The sequence below is a fragment of the Mobula hypostoma genome, chromosome 12, assembly GCF_963921235.1.
Source record: "Mobula hypostoma chromosome 12, sMobHyp1.1, whole genome shotgun sequence".
NCBI lineage: Eukaryota > Metazoa > Chordata > Chondrichthyes > Myliobatiformes > Myliobatidae > Mobula > Mobula hypostoma.
In genome coordinates, this window is record NC_086108.1 from 36,836,075 (window position 1) to 36,849,953 (window position 13,879).

General features: G+C 44.8%; 1 long non-coding RNA gene across 1 annotated transcript in view; it reads left to right on the forward strand.

The window, feature by feature from the left end:
• LOC134355141 (uncharacterized) overlaps nt 1-13,879 on the forward strand; it is a 94,294-nt gene that overhangs the window by 54,729 nt on the left and 25,686 nt on the right. Inside the window, exon 3 of the long non-coding RNA XR_010019960.1 lies at nt 8,764-9,022. This is a non-coding gene — a long non-coding RNA (uncharacterized LOC134355141). The remainder of the gene's footprint in view (nt 1-8,763; nt 9,023-13,879) is intronic.

The following is a 13,879-nucleotide window of genomic DNA, read 5'->3' on the forward strand; positions in this document are numbered from 1 at the left end:
TCCGCCTCCACCACCGTTGCTGGCAGCCCATTCCACACACTCACCACTCTCGGTGTAAAAAACTTACCCCAAACATCTCCTCTGTACCAGCTCCCCAGTAACGTAAACCTGTGTCCTCTTGTGGCAACCATTTCAGTCCTGGGAAAAAAGCCTCTGACTATACACACGATCAATGCCTCTCATCATCTTATACACCTCTATCAGGTCACCTTTCATCCTCTGTTGCTCCAAGGAGAAAAGGCCGAGTTCACTCAACTTATTCTCATAAGGTATGATACCCAATCCAGGCAACATCCTTGTAAATCTCCTCTGCACCCTTTCTATGGTTTCCACATCCTTCCTGTAGTGAGGCGACCAGAACTGAGCACAGTACTCCAAGTGGGGTCTGACCAGGGTCCTATATAGCTGCAACCTTACCTCTCGGCTCCTAAATTCAATTCCACGATTGATGAAGGCCAATATACCATACGCCTTCTTAACCACAGAGTCAACCTACACAGCTGCTTTGAGTGTCTATGGACTCGGACCCCTAGATCCCTCTGATCCTCCACACTGCCAAGAGTCTTACCATTAATATTATATTCTGCCATCATATTTGACCTACCAAAATGAACCACTTCACACTTATCTGGGTTGAACTCCATCTGCCAGTCCTCAGCCCAGTTTTGCATCCTATCAATGTCCCGCTGGAAATGTTGACAGCCCTCCACACTATCTACAACACCCACAACCTTTGTGTCATCAGCAAACTTGCTAACCCATCCCTCCACTTCCTCATCCAGGTAATTATAAAAATCACGAAGGATCCCAGAACAGATCCCTGAGGCACCCCACTGGTGACTGACCTCCATGCAGAATATGACCCGTCTACAACCACTCTTTGCCTTCTGTGGGCAAGCCAGTTCTAGATCCACAAAGAAATGTCCCCTTGGATCCCATGCCTCCTTACTTTCTCAATAAGACTTGCATGGGGTACCTTATCAAATGCCTTGCTGAAATCCATATACACTATATCTACTGCTCTTCCTTCATCAATGTGTTTAGTGGCATCCTCAAAAAATACAATCAGGCTCATAAGGCACGACCTGCCTTTGACAAAGACATGCTGACTACTCCTAATCATATTATACCTCTCCAAATGTTCATAAATCCTGCCTCTCAGGATCTTCTCCATCAACTTACCAACCACTGAGGTAAGACTCACTGGTCTATAATTTCCTGGGCTATCTCTACTCCTTTTCTTGAATAAAGGAACAACATCCGCAACCCTCCAATCCTCCGGAACCTTTCCCGTCCTCATTGATGATTCAAAGATCATCGCCAGAGGCTCAGCAATCTTCTCCCTCGCCTCCCACAGTTGCCTGGGGTACATCTCATCCGGTCCTGGTGATTTATCCAATGTGATGCTTTCCAAAAGCTCCAGCACACCCTCTTTCTTAATATCTACATGCTCAAGCTTTTAAGTCTGCTGCAAGTCATCACTATAATCACCAAGATCCTTTTCCATAGCGAATACTGAAGTAAAGTATTCATTAAGTACCTCTGCTATTTCCTCTGGTTCCATACACGCTTCCCCACTGTCACACTTGATAGATCCTATTCTTTCACGTCTTATCCTTTTGCTCTTCACATACTTGTAGAATGCCTGGGGTTTTCCTTAATCCTGCCCACCAAGGCCTTCTCATGGCCCCTTCTGGCTCTCCTAACTTCCTTCTTAAGCTCCTTCCTATTAGTCTTATAATCTTCTAGATCTCTAACATTACCTAGCTCTCTGAACCTTTTGTAAGTTTTTCTTTTCTTCTTGACTAGATTTATTACAGCCTTTGTACACCACAGTTCCTGTACCCTACCATAACTTCCCTGTCTCATTAGAATGTACCTATGCAGAACTCCACACAAATATCCCCTGAATATTTGCCACATTTCTTCCGTACTTTTCTCTGAGAATATCTGTTTCCAATTTAAGCCTCCAATTTCCTGCCTGATAGCTTCATAATTTCCCTTACTCCAATTAAACGCTTTTCTAAAAAAACATTTTTCGCTTGTCTGTTCCTATCTCTCCCCAATGCTATTGTAAAGGAGATAGAATTATGATCACTATCTCCAAAATGCTCTCCCACTGAGAGATCTGACACCTGACCAGGTTCATTTCCCAATACCAAATCAAATACAGCCTCTCCTCTTGTAGGTCTATCTATATATTGCATCAAGAAACCTTCCTGAACACACCTAAAAAACTCCACCCCATCTAAACCCCTTGTTCTAGGGAGATGCCAATCAATATTTGGGAAATTAAAATCTCCCATCACGACAACTCCGTTATTATTACACCTTTCCAGGATCTGTTTCCCTATCTGCTCCTCAATATCCCTGTTACTATTGGGCGGCCTATAAAAAACACCCAGTAAAGTTATTGACCCCTTCCTGTTCCTAACCTCCACCCACAGAGACTCTGTAGACAACCCCTCCATGGCGTTCACCTTTTCTGCAGCCGTGACACTTTCTCTGATCAACATTGCCGCGCCTCCACCTCTTCTGCCTTCCTCCCTGTCCTTTCTGAAACATCTAAAACCCGGCACTTGAAGTAACCATTCCTGTCCCCGAGCCATCCAAGTCTCTGTAATGGCCACCACATCATATCTCTAGGTTCTGATCCACGCTCTAAGCTCATCCGCTTTGTTCACAACACTCCTTGCATTAAAATAGATGTATTTCAAACCTTCGGTCTGAGCGTGTCCCTTCTCTATCACCTGCCTATTCTTGTGAGCCAACCTCCTCTTCCCCAGTCTCTTCAGTTTGGTTCCCACCCCCCAACAATTCTAGTTTAAACTCTCCTCAGTAGCCTTAGCAAACCTCCCTGCCAGGATATTGGTCCCCCTGGGATTCAAGTGCAACCCGTCCTTTTTGTACAGGTCATACCTGCCCCAAAAGAGGTCCCAATGATCCAGAAATCTGAATCCCTGCCCCCTGCTCCAATCACTCAGCCTCACATTTATCCTCCACCTCATTCTATTCCTGTTCTCACTGTCGCGTGGCACAGGCAGTAACCTGAGATTACTACCTTTGTGGTCCTGCTTCTCAACTTCCTTCCTAACTCCCTGTAGTCTTCTTTCAGGACCTCTTCCCTTTTCCTACCTATGTCACTGGTACTAATATGTACCATGACCTCTGGCTGTTCTCCCTCCTACTGCAGGATATCTTTGTTGTGATCTGAAACATCTGGGACCCTGGCACCTGAGAGGCAAACTACCATCTGAGTTTCTTTCCTGCGTCCATAGAATCGCCTGTCTGACCCCATAACTATAGAGTCCCCTATCACTGCTGCCATCGTCTTCCTTTCCCTACCCTTCTGAGCCACAGGGCCAGACTCTGTGCCAGAGGCACGGCCACTGTCGATTCCCCCATGTAGGCTGTCCCCCCCCCAACAGTACTCAAACAGGAGTACTTATTGTCAAGGGGTACAGCCACAGAGGTACTCTCTAGTACTTGACTCTTCCCCTTCCTATTCCTGACTGTGACCCACTTGACTGTCTCCCATGGCCCCAGTTTGACCACCTGCCTATAACTCCTTTCTATCATATCCTCGCTCTCCCTGACCACATGAAGGTCATCGAGCTGCAGCTCTACACACCAGGTGGAGATATGGCCTTCTGGGAGGCTGTGAGACTTCCGGACCTCCCACATCTGACACCGAGCACGGAAAACTGGCCTCACACGCATACTTTCTCCTTTCCTCAAATAACACAGGTAAACCTACCCTGCCCATTGAGCCAAAGCCCGATCACTCTGCTGCCTCTCACTCCGCTACCTGCTCCGAATGCTGCCCACTGGATATGGCAGTCTTCTTTTTAAACCTTTCATGCTCTACTGGCTGACGTCATGTGCCTGCGCAGTCTCGCTGCTCTTTTACCCCTCTCTTGTACATGTGATAATTTTTCATATACCTTTTTACACAAACGGTCTAAAAGCTTCTGGTGACAGATTTCCCAGATGCCCATATTTAATGCTGTGAGGTGGCCTCTTTGAGCATGCAAACCTTCCAGCGATTAGTAGATCAGTTATTTGATGTGCTAAATGATAGTATCAATCTGTTCTGCAAGCTTCCTTGAACTAACTAACTTGGCCAGGGTTGTCTGGTTTGAAACAGGCCAATGAACATAACCCCACTACATCTTTTGAGCAGTCAGCCCTGTGCTGTGGACCAGCAGTCTGTGTTCTATAGACAGTGCTATTTGTTTGCAAAGCTATTTTTTTAACGTCAGACTGATTATTGCTCGCCATTTACATTAAGAATTCAATCCCATTGATGACAAGAAGCTGAACAAAGAATATTGTTTGAAAGTTCATTTTACTTAAGAACAATTCTTTGATTTCTACAAGTGTCAGCTGCTATGTTAGGAAGTTGAGCTTGGCAAAAAGGAAGGCTCCATTGACCTGGACAGTGAATACACTCTTCTCTCCCCGCGCCCCCCCCCCCCACCACCTTTTATCATTCCCTGCTCTGGCTCCCCCTTGCCTCTTCTCTTTTGCTTACCTGCCTACCACCTCCCAATGGTGCCCATCCTCCTTCCCTTATTCCATTGTTCCACTCCTCTCTCTGACCAGATTTCTTGCTCTTCACTCCTTTACCTTTTCGAGCTATCATCTCCCAGCTTCTTACGTCATCCCCTTCCCCCACACACCTGACTTAACCTATCACCTTTTAGTTTGTACTCCTCCTCTTTCCCCAACTTTATTCTGGCTTCTCCCCCTTTCCCTTCCAGTCCTGATGAAGGTTCCCTACCTGAAATATCAACTGCTTATTCCTTTCCATAGTTGAAGCCTGATCTAGTGAGTTCCTTCAGCATTTTATATTATTCTGAATTTTCAGCATCTGCAGAGTCTCTTGTGATGTTGCATTGTTAAATATCGGCTTCAATCCCTTCTGCATCTGCATCCCAGAGTGCTTAAGGAAGTAGCCCAAGAAATGGTGGATGCGTTAGTGATAATTTTTCAAAACTCTTTAGATTCTGGACTAGTTCCTGAGGATTGGAGGGTGGCTAACGTAACCCCACTTTTTAAAAAAGGAGTGAGAGAGAAAGCAGGGAATTATAGACCGGTTAGCCTAACATCGTTGGTGGGGAAACTGCTAGAATCAGTTATCAAAGATTTGATAACAGCACATTTGGAAAGCGGTGAAATCATCGGACAAAGTCAGCATGGATTTGTGAAAGGAAAATAATGTCTGACGAATCTCATAGAATTTTTTGAGGATGTAACTAGTAGAGTGGATAGGGGAGAACCAGTGGATGTGGTATATTTGGATTTTCAAAAGGCTTTTGACAAGGTCCCACACAGGAGATTAGTGTGCAAACTTAAAGCACACAGTATTGGGGGTAAGGTATTGATGTGGATAGAGAATTGGTTGGCAGACAGGAAGCAAAGAGTGGGAATAAACGGTACCTTTTCAGAGTGGCAGGCAGTGACTAGTGGGGTACTGCAAGGCTCAGTGCTGGGACCCCAGTTGTTTACAATATATATTAATGACTTGAATGAGGGAATTAAATGTAGCATCTCCAAGTTTGCGGATGACACCAAGCTGGGTGGCAGTGTTAGCTGTGAGGAGGATGCTAAGAGGATGCAGGGTGACTTGGATAGGTTAGGTGAGTGGGCAAATTCATGGCAGATGCAATTTAATGTGGATAAATGTGAAGTTATCCACTTTGGTGGCAAAAACAGGAAAACATATTATTATCTGAATGGTGGCCGATTAGGAAAAGGGGAGGTGCAACGAGACCTGGGTGTCATTATACACCAGTCATTGACAGTGGGCAAGCAGGTACAGCAGGCGGTGAAAAAGGTGAATGGTATGCTGGCACTTATAGCAAGAGGATTCGAGTACAGGAGCAGGGAGGTACTACTGCAGTTGTACAAGGCCTTGGTGAGACCACACCTGGAGTATTGTGTGCAGTTTTGGTCCCCTAATCTGAGGAAAGACATACTTGCCATAGAGGGAGTACAAAGAAGGTTCACCAGATTGATTCCTGGGATGGCAGGACTTTCATATGATGAAAGACTGGATGAACTAGGCTTATACTTGTTGGAATTTAGAAGATTGAGGGGGGATCTGATTGAAATGTATAAAATCCTAAAGGGATTGGACAGGCTAGATGCAGGAAGATTGTTCCCGATGTTGGGGAAGTCCAGAACGAGGGGTCACAGTTTGAGGATAAAGGGGAAGCCTTTTAGGACTGAGATTAGGAAAAACTTCTTCACACAGAGAATGGTGAAACTGTGGAATTCTCTGCCACAGGAAATAGTTGAGGCCAGTTCATTGGCTATATTTAAGAGGGAGTTAGATATGGCCCTTGTGGCTAAAGGGATCAGGGGGTACAGAGGGAAGGCTGTTACAGGGTTCTGAGTTGGATGATCAGCCATGATCATACTGAATGGCGGTGCAGGCTCGAAGGGCCGAATGGCCTACTCCTGCATCTATTTTCTATGTTTCTATGTTTCTGACAAAAGCTGGGGCTTGGAGTTCCACACGACCATTATCACTGTGCAACCTCGAGCGAACTGGTTTCATGACAGTGTTACTGTGATTTACATGGGCACTTTGCTGACCAGCAGAGCAGACATAGAACTGATTGTGCATGCCCAGTTATTCCCTCAACAACCAAAGAGTCTGCTTAAGCAAGTAGAGGCTATTGTTGTGTCCCAGTGGCCACACATTTTAGTTCCACATCCCATTCCCATTCTGATATGTCTTTCCACGGCCTCTTCTACTTTAAAGATGAAGCCACACTCAGGTTGGAGGAACAACACCTTATATTCCATCTGGGTAGCCTCCAACCTGATGGCATGAACATTGACTTCTCTAACTTCTGCTAATGCCCCACCTCCCCCTCGTACCCCATCCGTTATTTATTTATATACACATAGTCTTTCTCTCTCTCTCCTTTTTCTCCCTATGACTATACTCCTTTCCCATCCTCTGGGTTTTTTCCCCCACTCCCCCTTTTCCTTCTCCCCGGACCTCCTGTCCCATGATCCTCTCATATCCCTTTTGCCAATCACCTGTCCAGCTTTTGGCTCCATCCCTTCCCCTCCTGTCTTCTCCTATCATTTTGGATCTCCCCCTCCCCCTCCCACTTTCAAATCTCTTACTAGCTCTTCTTTCAGTTAGTCCTGACGAAGGGTTTCGGCCCGAAACGTCGACTGTACCTCTTCCTAGAGATGCCGCCTGGCCTGCTGTGCTCACCGGCAACTTTGATGTGTGTTGCTAGAGACTATTGCTGTTGAGGTATTCATTTGGTGGTTGCCTCAGTGGTTTAACCATATATATGGCTTAAAGACTGGAGACATCAAATGAAGGACCATTGCAGGAAAAATCGAATTATAAGGACCCTGTGTGAAGAGGTTTAGGAAACATCACAAGCTCTCTGATAAATAATGCCCTCGTGTGCTCAGATCATCTAGAGCTGTAAAAGCATTGAAAATTGACATTACATACCTGGACTCGTCTCTGGAGATGAAGATCACAATGACTCTCATCTTCTTTGCCAGAGGATCATTCCCAGTGGATGTGTGATATTTCTCAGTCTATGGTCAGCACAGCATCAGGGATCACCAAGGCTGTCATTAGAGAAATTCAATTCCATTTTTTATGAATGGTCTGAGGAGAAAGTGGCTTCTTGAGCACTGGGAATTGTCAGGGCTGGTAGCTTTGTATTGACAACACAAATGCCCATTTCATTAATAGAAAGAGTTTCCATCTTTTCTTTCCAAAGCTATCCAGGATCATAGAGCGCTCTGGCCCATCATCTCCTTGTGGCCATTAAATACCAAAGAGTGTCATAAGAAAAAGGCCTTTCAGCCCATTGCATTTGTCCCGATTATTAAACATCTGACTACACTTCCACCTGCCATCTGCAATCCGTTCAACTCCTTGTTCCCCACCACCCACCAAGCTGATTCTCCCACTGTCCACCTAGAGTTTTCAGTAACCAAATAGCCTACCACCTAATGTGTGTTTTGTGAGGAGCTACAAACTTTGAATGGGCGACCCTTGAAGACAGAACTGAAGTTGGGTTGCTGGGGCTGTGAGACATCGGCATTACCTTCAGCACCACTATCCTGCACTGCCTGCTGATACTAATCCCATTTCCCAGCACTTGTCCCTAGCTTCCATGCCATGGTATCCACGTGCTCATCTAAATATTATCTGTGGACTTATTCCCATTTATGTTCGGGCAGTGCATTCCATAATTCAACCATCTATTCATAAACATTCTTGTTCAAGTTCTCTGCAACCCTTTTATGCCTCACTTTAAACTATGTCCTCTGGGTATACGTCTGTCTACTAAGGTAAAATGAGATTCATTATCTGGTTTTCCTAAGCCGCTTATAATTTGGTACATCTCAACTACCCTCTCCTCAGCCTCCTCTGTTTCAAGGGAAACAAATCCAGGCTCATCACTCTCTTCTTACAGCTGAAATGTGGCACCCAGTCTCCTCTGTACACTCTCCAGTTACGTCCTTGTGAAAGTGTGACAACCAGACTGCACGTGTATTCCATCTCCGGCCAAATCAATGTTTATGTAACTGTACCTAACCTCTTTGCTCTTATATTCTATTCATGGCTAATGATGCCAAGTATTCCCCAAGGCTTCTTATCCTCATCTACATGTGCCTCTGCTTTTGGGGATGTTTGGTCTCATACACCAATGTCCCTCTGTTTCTCAGCACTTCCCAGGATCCTAACGTTCTTTGTGTATATTCTAGATTGCCGAAGATCATTTTAAAATTGGAGCAAGAGGCTGAGAGTGAAGGAGTAAGGAATCTTGGAGAGAAGACTTTTGTTTTTACTCTGCTCGGGGAAAAGAGGCTAGACTGCGCAGGCGCATGACGTAGTGCGCCAAAGGTTTAAAAAAAAGATGACCCTATACAGTGGGCAGCATTGAGAGCGGGCAGCGGAGTGAGAGGGAGCAGAGTGGAATGGCCTTGGCTCAACAGGCGTCGGTGTGAACAGACAGAGGTGAAGGTAAGTGTTCGTTAAGTTTTGTTTTGTTTGTTTAGAGTAGAGAGAATGCCAGGCAGGATGTTGGAATGCTCCTCTTGCAGGATGTGGGAAGTCAGGGAGACCTCTGGTGTCCCTGAAAACAACACCTGCAAGAAGTGCATCCAGCTGCAGCTCCTAACAAACTGCGTTAGGGAACTGGAGCAGGAGCTGGATGACCTGCGGATCATTCGGGAGAATGAGGTGTTTATAGATAGTAGCTTCAGGGAGGTAGTTATGCCAAAGGAGCAGCGCACAGGCAATTGGGTTACTGTCAGGCGAGGGAAGGGGAAAGGGCAGGCAGAGCAGGGTTCCCCTGTGGCCATTCCCCTCAACAATAAGTATACCTATTTGGATACTGTTGGGGGGGATGACTTACCTGGGACAAGCTGCAGTAGCCGGATCTCTGGCACTGAGTCTGGCTCTGCAGTGCAGAAGGGAGGGTGGAAGAAGAGGAGAGCGGTAGTGATAGGGGACTCGATAGTTAGAGGTACAGAAAGGAGGTTTTGTGGTCGTGACAGAGACTCCCGGATGGTTTGTTGTCTCCGGGGTGCCAGGGTCAAGGATGTCTCTGATCACTTGCACAACATTCTGAAGTGGGAGGGTGATCAGCCAGATGTCATGGTACATATCGGTACCAGTTACGTAGGAAGAAAGAGTGAGGAGGTCCTGGAGAGTGAGTATAGACAGCTTGGTAGGAAGTTAAAAAGCAGGACCTCAAGGGTGGTAATCTCAGGATTGCTACATGTGCCACGTGTCAGTGAAGGAAAGAATAGGATGCTGTGGCGGATTAACACGTGGCTGAGGTACTAGTGTAGGGGGCAGAGTTTCAGAGTTCAGTATCATTGGGACCTCTTCTGGGGCAGGTAGGACCTGTACAAGAGAGACGGGTTACACCTGAACTACAAGGGGACCAATATCCTTTCAGGGAGGTTTGTTAGTACTGTTGGGGAGGGTTTGAACTAGATTTGCAGGGGGATGGGAACCAGAGTGCCAGAGCAGATAGTGAAGTGGGGGTGAAAGTAAATTATGTTGAAAGTTCATGCAAAGTCACAAAGAGAAGGGTTGTGTGTGGTGGTAATAATCTTCTGAGGTGTGTCTATTTCAATGCAAGGAGTATTGTGGGGAAGGCTGACGAGCTGAAGGCATGGATTGACACATGGAATTACGACATTATAGCCATTGGTGAAACTTGGCTACAGGAGGGGCAGGACTGGCAGCTTAATGTTCCAGGGTTCCGATGTTTCAGACATGATAGAGGCAGAGAAATGAAGGGTGGTGGGGTGGCATTGCTAGTCAGGGAAAATATTACAGCAGTGCTCAGGCAAGACAGGTTAGAGGGCTTGTCTACTGAGGCCATATGGGTGGAGCTGAGAAACAGGAAAGGTATGACCACATTAATAGGGTTGTATTATAGACCACCCAATAGTCAGTGAGAATTGGAGGAGCAAATCTGCAGAGAGATAGCAGACAACTGCAGGAAACATAAAGTTGTGATAGTAGGGGATTTTAATTTTCCACATATTGATTGGGATTCCCATACTGTTAAAGGTCTAGGCGGGTTAGAGTTTGTAAAATCTGCTCAGGAAAGTTTTCTATGTCAACATATAGAGGTACCAACTAGAGAGGATGCAATATTAGATCTCCTATTAGGAAACAAGTTAGGACAGGTGATGGGTATGTGTAGGGGAACACTTTGGTTCCAGTGATCATACCACCATTAGTTTCAACTTGATCATGGCTAAAGATAGATCTGGTCCTCGGGTTGAGGTTCTAAACTGGAAAAAGGCCAAATTTGAAGAAATGAGAAAGGATCTGAAAAGCATGGATTGGGACAGGTTGTTCTCTGGCAAGGATGTGATTGGTAAGTGGGAGGCCTTCAAAGGAGAAATTTTGAGAATGCAGCGTTTGTATGTTCCTATCAAGATTAAAAGCAAAGTGAATAAGAATAAGGAACCTTGGTTCTCAAGGGATATTGGAACTCTAATACAGAAGAAAAGAGAGATGTACGACATGTATAGGAAACAGGGAGCAAATAAGGTGCTTGAGGAGTATAAAAAGTGCAAAAAAATACTTAAGAAAGAAATCAGGAGGGCTAAAAGAAGATATGAGGTTGCTTTGGCAGTCAAGGTGAAGGATAGTAAGGGATAAAATTGGTCCTTGAAGATCAGAGTAGTCGGCTATGTATGGAACCAAAAGAAATGGGGGAGATCTTAAATGGGTTTTTTGCATCTGTTTTTACTAAGGAAATTGGCATGGAGTCAATGGTAATAAGGCAAACAAGTAGTGAGGTCATGGAATCTATACAGATTGAGGAGGAGGAGGAGGTGCTTGCTATCTTGAGGCAAATCAGAGTAGATAAATCCCCAGGACCTGACAGGGTATTCCCTCGGACTTTGAAGGAGACTACTGTTGAAATTGCAAGGGCCCTTAAAATGTCGGTATCTATGGGTGAGGTGCCGGAGGATTGGAGGATAGCCCATGTTCCGTTATTTAAAAAAGGCTCTAAAAGTAATCCGGGAAATTATAGGCCGGGAAGTTTGATGTCAGTAGTAGGTAAATTATTGGAAGGAGTACTAAGAGATAGGATCTACAAGTATTTGGACAAACAGGGACTTATTAGGGAGAGTCACCACGGCTTTGTGCGTGGTGGGTCATGTTTAACCAATCTATTAGAGTTTTTCGAGGAGGTTACCTGCAAAGTGGATGAAGGGAAGATAGTGCATATTGTCTACATGGACTTCAGTAAGGCCTTTGACAAAGTCCCTCATAGGAGGTTAGTTAGGACGATTCAATCACTAGGTATACATGGAGAGGTAGTAAATTGGATTAGACATTGGCTTAATGGAAGAAGCCAGAGAGTGGTAGTGGAGGATTGCTTCTCAGAGTGGAGGCCTGTGACTAGTGGTGTGCCACAGGGATCAGTGCTGGGTCCATTGTTATTTGACATCTATATCAATGATTTGGATGATAATGTGGTAAATTGGATCAGCAAATTTGCTGATGATACAAAGATTAGAGGTGTAGTGGACAGTGAGGAAGGTTTTCAAAGCTTGCAGAGGGATTTAGACTAGCTGGAAAATTGGGCTGAAAAATGGCAGATGGTGTTTAATACAGACAAGTGTGAGGTATTGCACTTTGGAAGGACAAACCAAGATAGAACTTACAAGGTAAATGGTAGGGCACTGAGGAGTGCAGTAGAACAGAGGGATCTGGGAATACAGACACAAAATTCCCTAAAAGTGGCATCACAGGTAGATAGGGTTGTAAAGAGAGCTTTTGGTACATTGGCCTTTATAAATCAAAGTATTGAGTATAAGAGTTGGAATATTATGGTGAGGTTATATAAGGCATTGGTGAGGCTGAATTTGGAGTATTATGTACAGTTTTGGTCACCAAATTACAGCAAGGATATTAATAAGGTTGAAAGAGTGCAGAGAAGATTTACAAGGATGTTGTCGGGACTTGAGAAACTGAGTTACAGAGAAAGGTTGAATAGGTTGGGACTTTATTCCCTGGAGCGTAGAAGAATGAGGGGAGATTTGATAGAGGTATATAAAATTATGATGGGTATAGATAGGGTGAATGCAAGCAGGCTTTTTCCACTGAGGCTGGGGGAGAAAAAAACCAGAGGACATGGGTTAAGGGCGAAGGGGGAAAAGTTTAAAGGGAACATTGGGGGGGGGCTTCTTCACAAAGAGAGTGGTGAGAGTGTGGAATGAGCTGCCAGATGAAGTGGTAAATGTGGGCTCACTTTTAACATTTAAGAAAAACTTGGACTGGTACGTGTATGAGAGGTGTATGGAGGGATATGGTCCAGGTGCAGGTCAGTGGGACTAGGCAGAAAAATGGTTCAGCACAGCCAGGAAGGGCCAAAAGGCCTGTTTCTGTGCTGTAATGTTCTATGGTTCTATGGTTCTATGGAAATGACCTTTGTGGTAAGTTTTTTTGGTAGTTTCCTCGAATCATTTAATTTGAGGGAGTCTGCACTGACATTTTGAGCAGTTGGTAATGCCGTGGGGGTTAGGCCCTCTCCCAGTCCTCAGGGTCTGCTTGCAATGATTTAGAAAGACCATATGGTTCCTCATGCCCAACAGCAGGCTCTGGAAAGAGCAAAATGCTTCAGAATCAGATTTATTAACACTGACTTAAACGACATGAATTTTATTGTTTTCCAGCAGCAGTACAGTGCAAAAACATGTAATTGTTATAAATGACAAAATTCAATAGGTAGTGCAAAAAGAGGAATAATGAGGTAATGTGTATAGAATATCTGAAGGTAGAGTGGAAAAATCTGTTCCTGATTCTTTGAGTGTGGTTCTTCAGGCTCCTGTAGCTCTTCCTCAATGGTAGCAATGAGAAGAGGGCATGTTCTGTTTGGTGAAGAGCTTTTCCTGCCTTCCAGAGGTACTGTTTCTTGAAGATTTTGTTGACGGTGAGGAAGATGTTCATAATCCTCTGCAACCTCTGGTGATCCTGTGCATTGGAGTCTCTGTGACGTATTTTCAGACTCAAGGATACTCAAACTGCTGTATAGCAGCAATTCTATTCATTTGTACAAAGTGTTTTTCCACAAAAAAGTAGAAAATTAATTTGAATTGCATTTTAGGAAGTAAAACTGTGAGGGAGCAGCAGATATAGCAATATGAGAAATAAAAGCGTGACCCAAGATGGCAAATAGGTTACGAACTATTGACTTGCTGCATAACTGGTCTGGAAAATGAAAATCTCACACTAACCCTGTATTTTGAATCCCCTTGAAAGAAACATGGAGGCCAGGTGGGCATAGTTCCCTGAAGGTGGAATCTCATGTGGATAGGGTGGTGAAGAAAGCTTTTGGTA